This window comes from Amphiprion ocellaris, chromosome 22 (genome assembly GCF_022539595.1).
Source record: "Amphiprion ocellaris isolate individual 3 ecotype Okinawa chromosome 22, ASM2253959v1, whole genome shotgun sequence".
Classification (NCBI taxonomy): Eukaryota; Metazoa; Chordata; class Actinopteri; family Pomacentridae; genus Amphiprion; species Amphiprion ocellaris.
The window spans coordinates 17,727,274-17,746,714 of NC_072787.1; the positions used below are offsets into that span (position 1 = coordinate 17,727,274).

Consider the following 19,441-nt stretch of genomic DNA (forward strand, 5'->3'; position numbering starts at 1 on the left):
ATAAGTCCACTGTGCAACAGCAGAACAGAGGAATCAGTTTGACTTGAGCAGAACTGAGGTATTTCCCTCCCGCTGTGGCTATTCATGTGTAGTGGCAAACAACATTCGATCAGGATTTACGATTACATTTTGTGGGTTGCAGGCGTGTAAACATGGAAATGCCGTGTGGGACACAGTGCAGGGACTGCAATAAAATGGAGAAAAAAATGGAGAAAAGCTAACTGGTATGACACATTTTTGCAGTCTAAAGATGTGGTGTTTGTTGTTAATGTCACGTTTTGGTTAGATATACATCAGAAATACTACTTTACCCCTAAGACTCTGAGTGGGTAGCAGGTGTATATGTTTGTTTGACAGCTCTCCTGCAGAGTACAGTGTAGAGTTGATGCTGTGTGCAGAATATGACTATATGTTGGAGAATACACATCAAAACTGCAAGATCCTGACATTTGCTGTCATGCTGCTGTTTTCAGTGTCATCCAGCGAAAGAGTGATGATGCTTCTCAAAGCATTTCTCTTTTTACAGTATGCAGTATGCATATAGACATATAGAACAGTGACAAATTAAAGGAAAAGCCAACATAGAATGAGTTAGCGAGGTTTTTCTAGCCACCACTTGCTGCCAGAACAGCTTCAATGTACCTCAGCATTGATTCTCCAAGTGTCTGACACTCTACTGGACGGATGAAACACCATTCTTCAAAAACATATTTCCTTATTTGATATTTTGATGATCATGTCAGTCCAAAATCTATCATAGGTGTTTGGATGGGTTGAGATCTGGTGACTGCACAGGCCAGAACATATGATTCACTTCGTTTCCATACTCCTCAAACCATTCAGTGACCCTTTGTGCCCCGTGGATGGAGACATTGTCATCCTGGAAGAGACTATTCCCATCAGGATAGAGATGTTTCATCACAGGATAAAGGTGGTCACTCAAAACAACTTTGTATCGATCTGCAGTGACCCTTCCCTCAAAAGGATCAAGCGGCCCCAAGCCATGAAAGCAAATAACATAATAGAACCGCCAAATCCCTTCACTGTAGGGGTCAAGCGTTCATGCCTGTACTGTTCTCCTGGTTTATGCCACACATGCACCCGCCCACTCACCGACAATATGGTGAAGGATGACTCATCTGACCAAATCACTTTTTTCCACATCTCTGAAGACCAATGTCTTCGGTTATTGCACCGCTGGACTCTCAAATGTGCATTCATCTTTGTAATGAGGGATTTATACACTGCAACCCTACTGTAATATCCATCTCTATGTAATTGTCAATGGATTGTTCACGCTGACGCAGTCTAATCGTGTCCTGCATTGACCTTCTCGGTCACATGAGAAAGAGTTGCTCTTTTGTTTTTTCTACATATCGCACTAATGCACGACCATCAAATGTGCTCTATCGACCACAGTGTCCGACCTTATTTACTGATGTTTTTTCCGTATGTGTGAATGTCATTTTACAGACTGTGAAACACTAACTAGGTTGAGCAGTCGTTGTGACTAAACCTGCTGTCCTTCATTCTCCAATAATGGACCATCTTTTAAAGTCATTTAGATCTTTTCCTCCTGCCACCACGATATGAAATCTAAATCAGCTGGGTCTGCTTAGCATTTTAATATATTCCACTGAGCATGATTTAATATTGTTTGCTTGACTGTACTCAGGGGTTACATTAGCCTCTGCAGTGTGTAGTGTGGGCTCTGTGGTTTCAGGGTTATCCTGGGCGCACATCTGCAACAGTGACAGGGAAAGTATTTCTCCATACAGAGGCCTTCATTTGTATCAAAAACTATTTATAGACATAAAACAGGAGCCGATGCTTGATATCATTTGACAGCATGTGCATGAGCTATAACAAGACTGATCTTCACTGACAACCCTCTGTTGTGAATATAGCAGCGTGCAAATCGAGCAGCTGATGACAATAAAATACTTCTGGAAGTGCACTGTCCTGTGCATTAGTATCAAATGCAGGGAAGAGTGGTGTTTAGCCACCACTAAAGGAGGAGAGAATATCCGTAATGATTAATTCATATGCGTCAGTCATAATTTTATTAGTTACATTAAAAGTGAATTAGTTTACATTCTACAGTATGAAAATGTACACAGACATTAATAATGTTATAGCTACAGCTTGCATTAAGTAGCCATAACGTAATTCAAGTTACAGTTTGACTTGAGCTTGTCAGCTATCTTAATGTAACATTTCAATAGCTAAGTAGGCATGCAATACATCTTGATAAATAGCCTTTAGCAAAAATCAATAATAAAATTTGTGTAAGTGGAATATCAGACCACTTTACATTCAGTTATGAAACAAGATGAGGTCTCCATGTCACTTTCTCACCATATCCTCTCCATGTAGCTATGCAGTCTGCACTGTCTGACCGACAGGACAAGGTGTTTTTTGGGGGAAAGTTGCTATATTTTATAGTTGCTGCACCTGCAATTAGTCCATAATTATTAAAAGAAATAGTGTGTGAAAACTCGTTTTTTTTAGTTATTGCTTCTATGATTAAGGCAAAGAATGGTAAAAATATATATTGTATTGGAAATGGATGTAGTGAAGTTGAGTGTCTCCTGGTTGGCTGAGAAGTAAATGTGGCCAAGTCAAAGCTAGAGTGCAGGATTTTTACATCTAAATGGAGCCTGTTACATCTTTGCCTGACATGTTTACACAACGCCGATTAAGCCTCTCAGTGTCAGATAAATGCCTGTGTATTTTGCAGTATAGTACAGTTTTAAATATGGAGTCTGTGGCGACAATTCTACACTGACGGCGATGCACCAGCAGTGATTGATTTACTAGCCAATAGCAATGTAGACGATATAGGCCACAGCAATTAGTGGTATGGCAGAGATTATGATGAGAAAAAAGGCTAGGATGCATCTATGGAAAGATTCTGATGCTCCATATAAAAAGAAATTCAGTATTCATAGGAATATTTACAGTCTAAAGAAGAAAGAGAACAATAACGAGGCATCATGAGCACATATCAACAGTGTCTGTTTAATCATTTTCACTGAAAGGGGAGACAAAAGTTACCCGCTGCAGGTTTAACTCCTTATTGTACCTGCATGGAAGCATCTGCATTTGTTGTGTTTTCTCCGCGTATTTATTCAGTATTTTTATTAAATTACTCACTCTTCTAAAACATCCTGGTTTTCCGTGTACATTTTCCTTTTTTTGTGTGTTTATTTTTAGAAAAAGTAAGATTTACTGTCATATTGTGCCACAGAAGCACTATGATTCACCAACCAGCCACCATTCTAACCACTCCATAAAATGCATGATAACTGTGGCCGGTAAAGACTGTGAGAAAAGTGTTTGTTGGCAAAGTGGCGCCAAGAAGATCTTTTTTCACTTCGTTGATTGGAGCCTGAGAAAATGCCCTGGCTTGTCACAGCTATCCAAAGCTATTGGCTAGTGATGACCCTGACTAAGCCATTTTCTGCTGCCTGTGCACCCGTCTCTCTCTCTGCCAGAACCGGCAAGGAGATTTGGGCGTCCTCACAAATGCCAGTATTTCATGCTTTCGACACGGAGGCTTTCACTATCTGTCTGCCTGGCAGTGTGGAAAGCATTTAGGAAAAAGAAAAAAAAACAGCATCCTCTTCTTGACAACTTGCTAATTATGCTACAAAGGGTTACTTGCCATCCATAATGCATTGGATACATCTAATTCCAGAAAGGGACAATGCCATTAATTGATTTGCTTTCTGATCTCACTTTAGTGAGTAAAAAGGTGTCTGTCTGTATTTTCCACTTGTTCTTCCACTTTGATATGGCAAACACAAACACAAGGCAAGAATTTCTGAGAAAGAGACCAGAACTTGAAAGCAGAATGCAGGCCAGAGCCACCTTATCCAGACTATAATGAAATGTCTGTCTCAATGGAGACAGGGAACTAAGTGAGATGGAAATGAATATTCCAGTACAATTGAGAAGAAACAACTTAGAAATGTTTCCCTAGATTCTTTTAATACTGTCAGGTAGGTGAATGGTTTGATCAGACAGTAGCTACTGTGCATAGGAGCTGAACATCACACAGATTCAACTAGTCTTCCTTTTGAAACAAATTTGTTGCTACAACACCGCCAGCCAAGATACACTAGAGGTTTAAACAAGACAAACATCCTTTCATATTGAAGGTTACGAAACCATAGATGGGGTATGAACAGATAATGTCTGTAAACTGGTGAAAACATTTTAAAATGACTAAATGGTTAAAACTTAACTTAAAAACTTAAAACTTAAAATATGGGCTCTTGTCTGCTTTTTCTCCAACTGCCTTTTTTTTTTTATAAATTGCAAGGTGTCAAGGTCAGCTATGGAAATAAGCAGGGAACAGCTAATGCTAAATTAAGCTCAGTTCCTTTCGCAGACTGTGAACTTGTGTTTGCTGAGCTTGTCATGGAAACTTGGTCCTTAGATCTCCGCTGCACTGCAACGCTCATTAATCTATAAACGCACATTCACTCTTGAATTCATGCGTGAGACTTTGTCTGTGTGTGTGTGTGTGTGTCTGCGAACAGATGGAGTGTAGCGATTGTGATAAAAGAGCATTGTGATATGCATGAAGCATGAGACGCTGTCCGTGGTGCTGAAGTCATTCCTCTGAGCTGTGCCGGTTTTCTCTCAGTCAGGGACATTCATTCATCTTTCTCTCTCTGCCTCACACACACGCACTCACAAACACATCACTTAATTTCAGCCAAAAACATATTTTGATCTCCCTGCAAATCTGCTTCCCTGACTTCAATCCAAAACCACTTTTATTACGTATATCTAGATTATCTATACTAAAAATGGCACGTCCCTGAAAAGGCTCAGCGAGAATACAGGCCTAACTGGTGACCTGAAAAAAAGTGGTGACCAATAACAGGACGGGAAGCGGGCTAATTCCACAACAGCCCCATCACCCAGCCCACGGGGGCCAGACTGATGCCTGACCTCCAGCTGTCTGTCCATTTTGTGCTCAATTAGTAAAGAACCGTCCCTGTCGCCCATGCGCAAAGATCTCTGCACTTGTGACCTTTCTCTTCCCCACTAATTAAATTACTAATAAATCTTGACTCTAAATTTCTCTGTCACTAAAGAGTGAGACAAGGGGGAGACAAGAGGAGAGACGAGCCAGAACGAAGGTGACATCTGTAGAAGGGGCTGCTGATTCATTCCCCTCCTGGCCTCCTCTGCAGGTGGAAAATTGGGCAGCAAGGCAATATTCACCGTCACTCAGTTGGTTCAAAAGTGCAGGTTTTACACAAAAAAGTCAACTTTGGAGCAGGAAATGAAAGCAAACATAATGTACAAGATGGACTAAGATTAGATGTATTTAGCATACATCTCCTGGAACAACTCACTTTGTTTTCAAGGTGCCTCAACGAAGAAAATAAAAAGCAAAAAGACGGACGTGACCAATTTTGTCTTCTTCCTGTGTGTGTGAAAAGACTAACAGTGAGCGAGTGTTCATGATGCATGTGCCCCAAAATTGTCACAGCTCACTTTTGTGGTCTGTTATGTCATTTGAGCCATGTCAGTTTCATACAAAAGAAATGGAATAAAATGGTCTCTTGTGAATGTGGAAAAATAAGGCCTAATACCACAGACTATGCAAGCTGTGTGAGAAAAAAATAAATAAATAGAGGGGGCAATCTCGATGATTGGCCATAAATAGAGCTCTGTCCTTCAGTGTTCATCCATGCTGCTTATTAGATTGAGAAGAAGGTTTTTCCCTCTCATCTTCTCTCTCCCTCCCACCTCCTTGCCTGCCTGCCACCTTGGCATCGGCTGCGTTTTGGCGTCGTACCACAGTTTCAGGCCCTCCCTCTTCTGCCTCCACTCTCCCTCTCTTTTCTCTCCCTCACAGCCAACATGTTGATTTATTGCTGAACTTAAATACACCTCACAAGGAGTTGCACTTATTTTCCTCGCCTTGCTAAAGCGTTTTACGGACTGTTGCGAAAAAAGATCTCGTGAAATCCTCTACTGATAACAGTCAATTTGGACTTAATATGAAAAATGATTGTCTCTATAAACCAAGAGATAATCCAGGAATTAATGCAAACATGGCATTTGGCTTAGTTCCATTTCAGTTATTGTTTGGAGTCTTGAATGCAGATAAATTGAATGAAGGAGATGATACAAACTGTGACAGACTGTAGAAAAAAAATGTGCTTTCATGCTACATAAACCCTGGCAATACTATAAGTAGACAGGAAAATGGCTTCTGATGAATAATCTTCCAAACTGTAGTAAACAACAGTTAAAAGCATGTTGCTATCGAAGCCAACCCTCCTCATTACTCACACTGGAATGAAACCAAAACTACCAGTAATGTCAAGGCCCTGCAAACATCAGTATCGCCCAGTCCGACACCATATATGGTTCTTATTTCGCTTGTTTCTGTGTGAAAACAACCCTGAGCACTAGCACCATGCATTCATTCATTCACACACTGACACACACACACACACACACACACAGTCACCATCTGTCACGCTGTAACCTCCCCGAGTTCGCTTTCCCTCGCCGTCCTGCTGGGACACATGCTCACTAATGATTCCATAACTTTGTTACCACCTCATTATGGCAGTTAGTAAGTGCCATAGCTAGATTTACCACTTTGTAATGGACTAGCAGTGAGGACTCATCTGCTTGACAGTCGTATTGATTCACTGCACCGTGACGAACAGACCAGTGAGAGTGCCTGGTAGCGATGCTGACCTCCACCTGCTCTCCTGCTACTGCCGTCATTATGTCCATCTGCCTCGTCCTCTTCTGCATCTGATAATGCTGCAATAACAGTCACAGCTCAACAATCTACTGAAATATGCTCCAACCTAAATAAAACACTTCTGTGGACAATGAAAGGCTGTCATGTACAACAGCTTTCGGGCTCCAATCAGTACACGCTGATTGATGTGTTTACACACACGCACATCTACGGATACATACCACCTGGGAAAAAAATATCATAGCAAAGTGACTTGCCAGAGAACACAACCAAAAGCAAAAACCAGGATTTGAAGACCAAAAGGAGCAGAGCATTTTGCGCCAAACTGGCTCCACGGCGGAACACCCTCAGAGGACGCAGCATGAGGAGTTTCCCTCCGCAGTGATTATATAAGGCAAATGTGCACTGTCTTTATACATTTTCAGAGGGAGACCTGTGAGAGGCGTCTACAATGATCTCAGAAGAGGAAAGATTCTCTTATTGCCAAAGGGTTTCCTTTGAATGCAGCCAGAACCATTTCAGTGTTTGCAGCTCCTTTGCATGTTTGTTTCAACCCACTGGGGAACTTTTCTGTGAGGGTGTCATTAAAAAAACGGCCTGGATGGGCAATGTGGAGTAAAGTAAGGACTGAGCAACTCCTGCTGGCTGGGGTGAAACAGTAAGCTACTAGAGGTGGAAACCCAATCAGATTAGTGAGGGATAAGGTGAGGATAGAGCAGAAGGGGTTCCCTTGCATTCAAACTAGACCAGTGACCTTTTAGTTAAGAGATGATCAGTCGGTCTGTGGAGCAGATAATCCCTAGAAAAGCTGGACTTAGAGACTGAACAATGGTTTTTCTCTCATTCACACACAAACATGCAACACTAGAGCTGCACATACAGTAATAGTTGTTTGCATAATGGGTTTTTCCCAAAGAAACAGCTGTATCCTGTTTGTGGGAGTACATTTGTTGGTATACATGCAACACAAAGCAGCCATAATCATTAACAAAGGTCTTGGTCGCAGCCGCATCTAATGTAACATCTAACAAAATGACAGTGATGGAGATGATGAATTATCACAGCATAATTCATAATGTCACATAATACATGTATCTCCAAAGAAAGGTTGTTAAGACGAAGGATAGCTATGATGCGATACCGTCCTTTTAACATAAAACCATGTTCTCTTGTGTGCCTCATCTGCACAGCACATTAGCCATCTCCTCCTTGTTCTCCCGCTTGCATTGCCTCCTCATTCATTGGCCCTTGTGCCTGATTTAGCCAGTGCCTTGGGCCTGCAGCAACTGGCGGTGGTATAGAGGGCCATGTAAATGTCACCGTCTCAGAGGCTGTGCTCTGCGGAGCGTGAAATGAAATCTGGCAGAGTTGTAGGGCCTTGCCTTTCCTCACATGGACATTCCGCAGTACATGGGCCCTATATAAAACTCCAGCGCATGTTATGATTACATCTAGACCCCCCCGCCTACTCACTTTATCAATTATTTAAGCGTCAAATATGTTGCAGCGCTGGAGTCACTTCAGTGTGGGAATAAACATATTCCTAACGTGATTACTGTTATTAGTTCAAAAAAGATTATTGCTGCTGTCGTACGAAAGTTAGCTTTGCTAATCCAGACTAATCCTATGGATCAAGCAACCATATCAAGATTACTGTATGTTGTGTCCATGTACTGTGTAATTGGACATGTAAACTTCACATCTAAACAGTGAGGGACATTTCTAAGCTTCGTATCTAACCATCACATCTCAATCACAGCACTTTTTCTGAAACTATAATGGCTGATACTCTCTCCCCACAGGAGGAGGTAGAAGTGCTTCGAGCACTGTAAGCTGGCACAGAAGGACGGTGAGTAGTTCAACATTTCACTGCAGGAAAGGTTCCCTGTAGGGTTTCATCTACTGGGAAGATTGGCAGTATGCTTGAGGGGCTCTCTCTCAATTAAAATCGAGAATACGAACGGGGTTTTTCAGCTTGCACTGATGCCGTTTTTGAAACAAAACCTCCGTGCACAGTCAGTACTGCCTCAGACCATCTCCTGTGGGCTTTTGTAGTCAAGGATGAAATCAAAGTAAGCCCCTTGTACAGTGCATGTACGGCTTAAAAAGAGGGAAAAAATGTGGTTAGTGCACTGCGGTATGACATTCGGGACACACAAGACATTCTTTTACCTCGAGCTGTCAGCGTTTAGACGAGCTCAATAAAAACCCAACATTATCCTCTATTCAAAAGTGATGAGATCAATTAAAGGCTGTCATCACAAAATATCTACTCTTTTAAATACCCATTGTTGAAATTACCCTCTACTGCTTATCGCCTCTATTCATCTCCCAGCCTGGCACTTAAAACCCGGCACTTGCGGACGTTTACAAATAGGCTCCTCTATTCCATTTGGAGCTGTACCTTTTGCAGCTTATCTTGTGTAACAGGCTCTTAAATAAATCTCCTTGCTTTAAATACACAAGAAGCTGTGCTCACGAAGGCTTTCCTCAGTGTTGGGTCACATGACACAGTCTGGACCTCCCACGGCGAATGACAGGCACGTGACATGCTAATGCCAACTACTGTGTATTCTACGCACAGGACAGAGGTGGTTTAAAGTCCATCTCCGGTCACCGATTTAACCCCAAAAAACTAATTTCTGTGCATCAAGGTTACATATTTGGAAGTGCTATCTATGAAAATGAGATATTTTCTGCTTTAAAATGGCATAGATGTAACTCTACATTGCTGTTTTCGCTAGAACGCGTGGATCTATGAAGTCCACGCCTCCTGCAGCTTGAGCCAAACTGATTCACCTATGACTCTGCTCAAACACTGTAAAATTAGTCGACATGTTCTTATTTTGGAATAATTCAGCCACACATTTATAACCGGAAACTGACTCTGAAGAATGCAGATGCAGGAAGCCTCACCCTGCAAGTTGATGGGATTGGTTTCTTAGGTTTGTTACATATGAAACCAAGGAAGTCTAAATTGATGCTTTTCACACTGTCATCAGTACGCTGTAGTTTCTAGGTAGAAATGCCCAGATGTATGTTGACAGCTTATTTCACTCATCACGTGTTTTCAAGCATAAAAAAACACCATTTGGATGAGTTAACAACGTAAAAAAGAACATTTTAAAAGAGCAGTTTTGAAAATATTTAAATAACACGACACCAACACATAACAATACAAGCAAACAGCAAAGTACTTCATCATTACCGAAGAACTGGGCCCTGTGGTACAGTAATGCGTTCTGGATTTGCGGAATCACACTTGCCTATGAGCTTTAAAATGGACGAACAGAACGGCGATCGCACGCGCTCTCGCTGCGTGACAGTGCCTGGCAACTCAGAGACTAGTCAGCGCTGGGGAGATCTTCGTCATGCCCCTGATTCATCGTCATCCTCCTTCTCCTGTCACAGCGAGTGAGAAGCGGCCAGGCCAGCTGCTACCGGGCACTGCAGAAAGCCGAGGCATGGAGGGATGCTGGCAGGTCAGGAGAAGCCCCCTAACTGCTCCACCAAGCCAATTCTCACAAAACTGACACTGTGAGTAATAAGACAGCGTGTGGTCCAAGGGGAGGGAGGAAAACCGTGATGTACACTGGAATAAATAAAAGTACTAAGTAAATAAGAGTGTTTTTCAAAGTGCTTCCATGCTGCATGTCATCCAGTGTTACTGTGGCTGCCAGCTGAATATTTTCTACTGCTGCTGCTTCCCCCAAAAAGCAATCAACTAGCAAACCATGGAGTGGCTATTACTGTAAAGTAGTAACAGCAAACAGCATGTATTAGTCACAGAGGTTAATAGTGATCATAACAGTTCATCAAAAATGCCTCTACAAAACAAGACATGATGATTTTTAGTTGTTTTTGTCAACAGACTGGTTTTGCATATTGTAGAAAGTAAGTTCACAAGAAGTATTTCCCAATTTAATGAAACAACTGGCTGATCTATTTTTCAAAATGCACCTTGAAGAAGAAAGAAAGAATTTTCTTCTTCAAGAAGTTACACTATAAGGAGTATAACTAGTTTTAGCTTTGTCCTGTTTTAAAATGTTTTGCTCTGCATAATAGCTTCTTCAGCAACTGTTGCTCTGACAACATGCTTCCCTGCATCCTCTCAGTTGCTCAGCATCTCATATAAAGTCTTTGAGCAGCTCCGCTGGACCGCATTAAAAGAAGACTTCAACAATGCAGTAGTGCACTTCCGTAAAATTGGCAGACATGACTGACAGAAAAGCAGGATTTTACCTTTTTTATAATGCATCTCAACAGCGTCTATTATTAGAAGCTTAGTCACCAGCCTCCTAACACCTCACTCCTTTCACAAAGGTTACTTTTTTTGTTTTTTTAACCAAATATGATGACCCAACAGTTTAGATGTATCCTTACTTGAAATTCTAATTCTGTTACGCCAAATCATCTGAGTTGAACAAGGTGAAATCTAGTATAGTCACCAGCATCCAGTTTGGATTGCAAAATCCCTCATCAGTGTCAGGGAACGGTGAAAATGTCACATTAATTTGTTCTTGCGGGATGTGACACCTGTGCTATGTGGAGGTTAAATAGTTTGACATGACACTGATTGTGTCCCACTATCATCCCATCTACGTGGCAAAGGTTTGATGATGAAGACTGCCATGAAAACATTATTGCCAATGAAATAATTCAACTAGATGCCGCCGGAATAGGACAGAGATTAAAAACACCTTTTTACAATGTCTGGATAATAACAGTAGCTATCAGGCTGTCAACTGTCAGGCTGTAAGAGTCGGGAGTGTCTATTTGTTCAGTAACAAGAAATATATGTTATGAAAGCTTTATGTCTGGCATTTTTTTAATTTAAAAAATTGCCTATTATTTGGTCTGTGCTTATAACTATTATCTGCTTTATGTCTTTGTACTACTCAGGATCACCTCTCACTGTTCCATCAATACCACAATCTTTAATGCCTTCTGCCAAAACAGCAAGATCTTCTCAACATCTTCTCGAAAGAGGCATAAATCCCATTTTCTCATCAATGTCAGTCTAGCAGACAAGCTATCTAGACTTTCCTGAAGCTTCAGCATGCATGCAAATGGGAGCCCCTGGCTTTACTGTGTACACATGGTAACAGACTTTGATACAAAGAATTTAGCATCAATGCTGCCACTGGCTTTTCAGCTTTTAGCCTATAAATGGTTGGAATTATAGGGGGAAACCCTGTTCAAAAATAGCATTGGTGTTTGTACAAACATTAGCAAAATGCCATTTCTGAGGCCTGATTGCTTTGTAATAGTTATATGCCTTTCATATATGCCAGCAAAAGGTTTCATAAAGAGCCTTTTCAACGTGAAACATGCCTTCTAACCCACTCACATGCAGAGCCCTCCTGAGTGAGGCAATGAGGAGCCGCACTTAACTGTTAGGAGCTTTTCACACACAAAGAATGTGAAATTATAAGTGGGAAATGTGATAATGTGAACCTTTCATGGCAAATCATTTTGACAGCATGACTGCCAGTTGACTTTTGATTATATTTGATAATCTTGCTAAGGTTAGAAATAGAAGCAGTGGAACTTTACTACATTTCACATGGTAATGTACCTGTCAGATCAGCTAGGTGGAAATTTTGAGGGTTTTGGGCGGAAGGTTAGGTTTAATAATTGATTTGACTCCTGATTTATGTTTACTGCAGGAGAAATCTCATCCACCAAATATTTATAAAGATAGATAGCATTTTACATTGTTAAATTGAGTATGATTTCTGCTTTCATAAATAGCTGCTAAAGGAGATTTACAAGATGAGCAAATGCAATGGTGAAAATGACAGAAAAGAGATAAGAACATTCAAAGTAATGTAATTGCACTTTAGATGCAAGCAGATCTAGTGAGACAGTTAATTCTGCATACTGAAATTTAGCATCAGATAGAGATGAAACAATTAGTCACGCTACTTAAATAATGTTGGAATAATTACTTCAGGATCTACAAATTGAAGACTACGGAAACCAGAGAATTTGATTATTTTTATGTTCAAAGTCAAAGATTTTCTACTATAACATTATATATATAGATTTCTGCAAACATTTAAAAAGACATTGAAGTATGCCGTACTAAATTGTGGAGCTAGACTTTTGAAAATCATTTCTGCCAGAAATCATGGGTCACACTGAAGCCAAATTTTGCATGAGTCCTCCCACTATAATGTTATAAAAACTACAACACATTTGCATCAGCTGATGTCTCCTGATGGATCCCAAGTTACTACACCTACTGCAGCCTAGAGATTACTAGCTAACTATGCCTTCATCCAGCAAATGCAGGACAGCTGGGACTGGGATAATCCACTACTGTTGAATGGGGCTGAACTGACTATCTCTGTCCATATACACACCCTTGATCCTCCATTCCCGCTGTGTAAGTTGCCCTGTGCGCTTAGCTTATTAAAGCAGGTAAGAGTCCGCTGGTGCAAAGTGACAAAAACACTCTATGTCTACAGCGTGCACTTGTAATTTCACCTTTAACCCATCTGGCTCCCTGAAACCGAATTCGGGTCCATTTGCACAGTTATTGTGGTTCATTTAGGCTGGTGTGAAAGCATTCGATGTCTTCAGAACCAGTGTTTCACAGTGGATAATGCAGTACATTTTTTTGGAAGATTTTGAAACCTAATTTGGCAATTTTTTTGATCATTCAAAACAGTTTCCTGTAGCGTGACAAACTCAGAACATATGTAAAATCACTGCTTTACACTACCTTTATAAATCAGAATAGATGTCACTTCATTTTCTGTTGATCAGTAGAGTTCGAACTGTTGTAGCTCTAAAGCAAACATACAATAATTTTACAGAACAGCCAGATAACAGGCTGATCAGGCAGCAACATTCAGGTAAATCAACCTCGGATGTGCATGTGTGCCTTTTTGAATGTCTATATGCAGCCTGAGCCTCCATGGTGGAGAAATGTCCATACTTATTAGGTTGCAAGCAATCTGATAGTGAAGCATGAGTCTTTATATAATCCACTGCAAGCCACTGCTTCCTCTATTAAACCACAAATCTGCTTCTCACAGTAACACTCTTATTGGCATCAGTTCTGCAGGTGACCACACACTCCACAATACTACATTAAAACCATCCTGACAGAGCTATCTCTGGGATGACTTTTTCCCAGAGAAGCGGTTTGCATTACTACATTTCTATCCAGCCACTCGCCTCCCCATCAGTGGAGAACATCAGAATCTACCGCTATCAATAATGATGTTTAAACAAGCCGGGCAGCGAGCAGAGAGTTTTTGTACAGAATGGCAACAATAATAGGATGCATGCGCTATCGCCCCACACGCAAGTTCAGCAACACTTGAAAATTGCTTAGCATTCAGTGGCCGATTCTAGCAATGAAAGGGATATGCATGTGTACTGAGAGAGGGAGAGGGGGAGTGTGTATAGGCAGTCCTCCCCAGTGTCTGGCTGAAGGCCTCCCTGGTGGATTATGTTACCCAACAATGGCAGTGGCCTTTCACAGTTGGAGCATGCTCCAATAGCTGGAAGGCATACAAACATGCCTCTCTTCCCCTTTCCCTCACTCTCCCACCAGAATTGACATTGTCCCCTGGCAAATGCAAGTCTACAGTATGTCTTTATATCAACAAATATGTGTCCTAGTTTCTGTTGCAAGGAAAGTTCAAAAGAAAAGCAGGCGATCACACCAAAGTATGTCACCAGAATGGCGTCACACATGAGCTGCATGTGCTGAAGATAAAAAGGGGAAAATGTATGTGGTTAGAAAGACTACAAAACTCGACAAACAATAATTTATTTATTTCTTTGCTGATTTAAATATAGTAAATCTGTGCAATATTAGAGTCACAATGTACAAGTTCAACCTCCTTTTTATTGTCAACATGTGAAGTAATACTTAATACTTGACTAGATATTATCTGTAACTTAACAAAACAGAGAAAATTTTAATAATTTAAATATTTACATATATATACATACATACACACACACACACACACACACACACACATATATATAAAAAAAATAAAGCAACGCTTAAAAATAATTAACCATTTGTAATCCTTAATTCACAGAATTTTTCTTACAAATAAAAAGTATGTGTAAAATAAAATAATTATAATTTCTTGTTTAAATACAATAACAGGAGTGTAGTTTCATGTTAAATGTGGTAAAAATAAATAAAAATAAAAAAATGACCACATTTGCTGACATATACTGTTTTGGCCTGTTTTTGTCTGTTAACATGTAAATTAATACTTATTTTCTGTGATTTTACCAGATATTTTCTGAATTGACAAAACAAGGAAAATCTATAATTTGCTAGATATTATCTGTAATTTATTCTATTTTGTTGTAATTTGTGATTACTCTAATTTAAAGTAGTACTTAAAGAAAATCATTCACCATCTTTTTTAACCTAATATACATACTTTTGAGAAATAATGGCAAATATCTCTAATGAAAATATTTTTTGTTGATTTTACCATGTCCAAAAGTACAGATTTTTCATGTGGATACATATTTACAGTTTTGATCTGGGGTTTTTTTTTGGGGTTGTTTGTTTATTTTTAAGATTTAAGTTAATACTTAAAAAAAAAATCTGTTATTAGCTGCAATTCAGCAAAGAAGTAAAAATCTGTTATATAATACTAAATTAAAAAAAAAAAAAACAGTTATAAAATGCTCTTTTTTAAACAGTGCAGATGCCTTGACAGCATAATGATGTGATCAGACATACTGTAAATGTCTTTGTGTTTATAATGTGCATAGAGATGCACAGTATCAACACGGAGATACAGACAGCCAGAGGCACAGACTGTAGTATGACCTGCAGGCACGAGGAGAAGCTGCAATGGTAAACAATGCTCTTCATCAGTGACTTAAAAGCTGCTGCACTCACAGAAATCCCTCAGCAGAATACTGTATATCCAGCAAAGTGGCATCATCAGTAATGTACTCTGCCTCATGGTTCAGTTGCAGCCTGCTATCAGGGTAGTGGATTTGACCCACAAATTAATTCTATTTGTCAGCTGAGTGAGTGTTTCGGATAAATGAACATCAGTTGACATCAAAGTGTGCCGGAAAAAAAAAACTTACAGTGTCAGATATGTTATTAAGAATAAATCCTACAGAGCCGAAAGTGATTTTTTTTTTCAGCCTTAAACTTCCCAAAAGGCAGATAATCTCCAAAGAGCGGTATTACTACATTTATTCGAGCAGTGACTCTATGTTAATGCAACAACAATCTGCCGAGGTGCAGGGAGGCCTGTTTCATAGGCGATGGCGCTCACATTCCCCATGAGGAGCTGGGCTTCATAAAGATGTTCAACTCTGTCTAAACCCTCACAGTTTGGATCCCAAAAACAGTAAGGTTCTCCCCTGGCTTCCCCGAGGTAGCGCACCGCTTGTTCTCTCACATTTTGGAAGGGAAAAAAATCCACAGGAGAAAAGCTGAAGAAATTAAATTGCCCTGCTGACAGTTCCCACATGACCAATCCAAGCAGCTAAGTGTGCCAGAAGCACACGGGCTGAGATTACAGGACTAGAGCGCGAGTGCTTGAAGCCTCAAGCCAAAATAGTATCGTCTTCTTATTGCGAGAGCGGTGACGCCTCGGAAACAGAAGATGTCCTGTTCTCATAAGTGAACCAAAGAAGAGCAACAAGATGTAGTGGGCCTTGACAGGGATCGGCTCTGTTGAACAGTGCGGCGCAATTAAAAATCAGGCAAAGAGAATAAAAAGAACACAGCCTGGATTTACAGCACATCAGAGAATACGGCAATAGCTGACTCATCATTGCTGCCTTCCACAACCATCATTACGACACGACTGTGACTTCTGGCCTTCGCTAATAAAACCTGAGGGGGGACAAGTTATGAGTAACAGCTATGTCATCACTGTGCATTGCAAAATCTTCTTTGCCGTCATCATGCCTTATTTTTCTTGTAAGCCCTCGGGGGTGTTAGAAAGCAATATTTGTGCCACAGCGAGTCTTAGCCTCCTTCCTGCCCTCTGGTCTTCTTAAATCTGATGGTCCCGTTTTATAATTTCATTTTAATTTCAGGGTTCCGTGGCTTCAGAGACAATCTCAAACCGAACAGCAAACACAGGCCATTTGGACCGTCGGCGGTGACACATTTGCATCTGGACGGCATTATCTGCATAATTACGCGAGGCTTGCTGAGTACGGAAGAAGTGTGAAAAACATACAGAGATTGTAAAATATTCAAAAGCCCCTTATCTCACCTCAGAAGCATCCTTAATATTCCACTGGCAGCGCTTGGAAAGCAGCGGCCGAGTGCGGTGTTTACAGGTATTTTGTAGCAGAGCAGATCTCATCGTGTTTTAACTCAACTGGCACTGCTTAGTTCAACAAAAGCACAAACACAGACATGAGCAGGATAAGCCCTCCACTAATCGACGCGGAATTAAGAAGTGGAACCTCAAGTCGGCGGATTGTTGCATTTTCACCATCTGAGCATATGATACAAGGGGAAGCTACGACAGCTGGTGATAGTGTCAAGGCAAAAAAAAAAAAACGATGCAAATGAAGAAGAGCTCAACACAGAGTCCATCATTATCTGACAGGCAAAGACGAACAGCAGCTAATGATCACTCCGACACTCAGTAGTATGAAGCCACCGCAGTCAGTCATATGTGCAAGAAGGGTCTCTAATGGGGGAAGGGATTATAGAATGTGAGCAAATGCCGGGGCCTTGTGTATAATATGGAAAAGCAATGCACATTTCTGGCTTAGGAAAGTGGCAGAGGCGCAGAGGGAAGGTCAGCAGATTGAGGGATTGTTGGCTGCTTCTTTGAGATGAGAGCTTGGAAAAATGTCTGCCTTTCATTTTTAGTAAGAATGCAAGATAATAAAGCGAGAAAAAACATTAAATATCCCTCTTGTTCTGGAAAATCTGCAGCTTCCATGCAATATTCCCAGTGCTTCATTAGTTTAGCTGCTAATGGCTTCTTCATACTCAGTTGACCTCTTAGCCTCGATCCCTTTACCTCTGCTGTAGTCACAACAACAGTTTTATTTTTTCTTTCCTCCCTCCCTCCCTCCTCCACACACAATAATTACTGAGCATATTCTAATAGCGTATAATTTCCATCCACATCAGGAGTCATTAACGCAGCTTCATTCTCTTAGACTAACTGGTTGTGCATTAAGCATCGTGCAAGTGATCCATTCATACCACAGCTGGAGTTAGTCTAGAGAGTAATTTACAGATGTAATGTGGTCCATTTATGCTGGGCTGAATTGCAGGGGCTACTACTTGAGGCACTATTCTGCAGATCACACATTCAGTCTGGAGCAATGCAGACCACATGCAATTTCCAAAGGGACTGAGTGACCAAATAGCCTGACAGAGCAGCTTCACATTACAACAGGAATAAGGCATGTAGCCCTTAATGTAGAGTGGAGTCTGTGCCCCCTGCATGGAGATGTGTCCAGAATACCATCTCAAAGCTGTGGATGTGGAGACCGATGGCACATGTTCTGATGGCCAGCAATGCATCCTCGTCCTACAAGTGGCAGCAGGCATGGTCGGATTTGATTTCCTTGAATGAGAAAAAGCTGTCTTGCAAAGAAGAGGCAAAAAAATAAAATAAAATAAAATAAAATCCTGCAGCTCGTCCTCATATTAAAATGCCAAAGACGCAGCTGCAGACGCGGTTGCTCCGTCAAGGCGCACGTATGGAGTGATTGGATATTTCACTCCTGCCTCATTATCACTTACGGCAAGTGGCAGGGACGGCTGTCAGCGAGCCAAAGGAGAACATGCAGTGCAACAACTTTGTTAAAAATTAATTCCCGATTTCTTTAAGGTGTCCCGGGTTTATGAGAAAGTTGTGGAAATCTAAGCAATCACCGCAGTTAATATGCAAACACGAGGGGAAACAGGAATGCGTGCGCGGCTGCATGTTGGAAAAAGTGGCTCTCGAAGCGTGTTTTGCCCAAATCGCTTTCACCTGAAGACAAGTGCAAACAAATTCTCACTGCAGAATGAATGAAACGAGGAAACAATCTGCGCATTTTGCCCCCCTTACCTTGTCAACACAGTAGACTGGCCGTCCGACAGTCGCCTCGGGGAGTAATCCAGTGAATTCCGCTGCAAATTGCTTCTTTGCTTTGAGATTATTACAAGTCGGGGTTGGTCATACAGGACGTCACTTGGATGGTAAGGTCCCACAGACTGTAGTATCTTCCTCTATCGCTCCGTCTGTGGGTTGCAGAGGCATCACTGAACGTATGAAACAGCGCTTCACATGAACGGAGAAAACTAAAGTCCGACATGGAATCTGCGGCCTGGAGTCCTCAGCCAGCCTCAACGCCGTCCGTAATTCTACACAACACATACAGACTGTTACCAGAGAAACAATTATAACAATAAATAACAGCTTGCAGTTGATATATTGCGGATAAATATAACCAAAAAATGAGAAAAGTAAAACTGGGTGGGCCACAGGTGCATTTAATTTCTCAGTAATTAGCCTAACTCATTTAGCGGTTGAGGCTAATAGCGAAAGGGCTAATGCCCTATATATATATATATATATATATATATATATATATATATATATATATATATATATATATATATATAAATAAAAAAAATTTTTTTTTTCAAGGTCAATCCAGCCGTCAGTCTATTTCAAACCTGCCTGATTTCATTCACCTTTGCAATGATTG

General features: G+C 40.8%; 1 protein-coding gene across 5 annotated transcripts in view; it reads right to left on the reverse strand.

Moving 5' to 3' along the window:
* The window catches only part of dlgap1b (discs, large (Drosophila) homolog-associated protein 1b), a 105,609-nt gene extending 86,622 nt beyond the window's left edge, over window positions 1-18,987 (reverse strand). For 3 of the 5 annotated variants that reach the window (XM_055007096.1, XM_055007097.1, XM_055007095.1), the window contains exon 1: window positions 18,799-18,986. The gene's annotated coding sequence lies outside the window, so the exon portion shown is untranslated. Of the gene's footprint in view, window positions 1-18,798 lie in introns of all 5 variants that reach the window. The other 2 variants (XM_055007098.1, XM_055007099.1) reach the window with 1 other exon arrangement.
* Window positions 18,988-19,441: the final 454 nt, after the last annotated feature.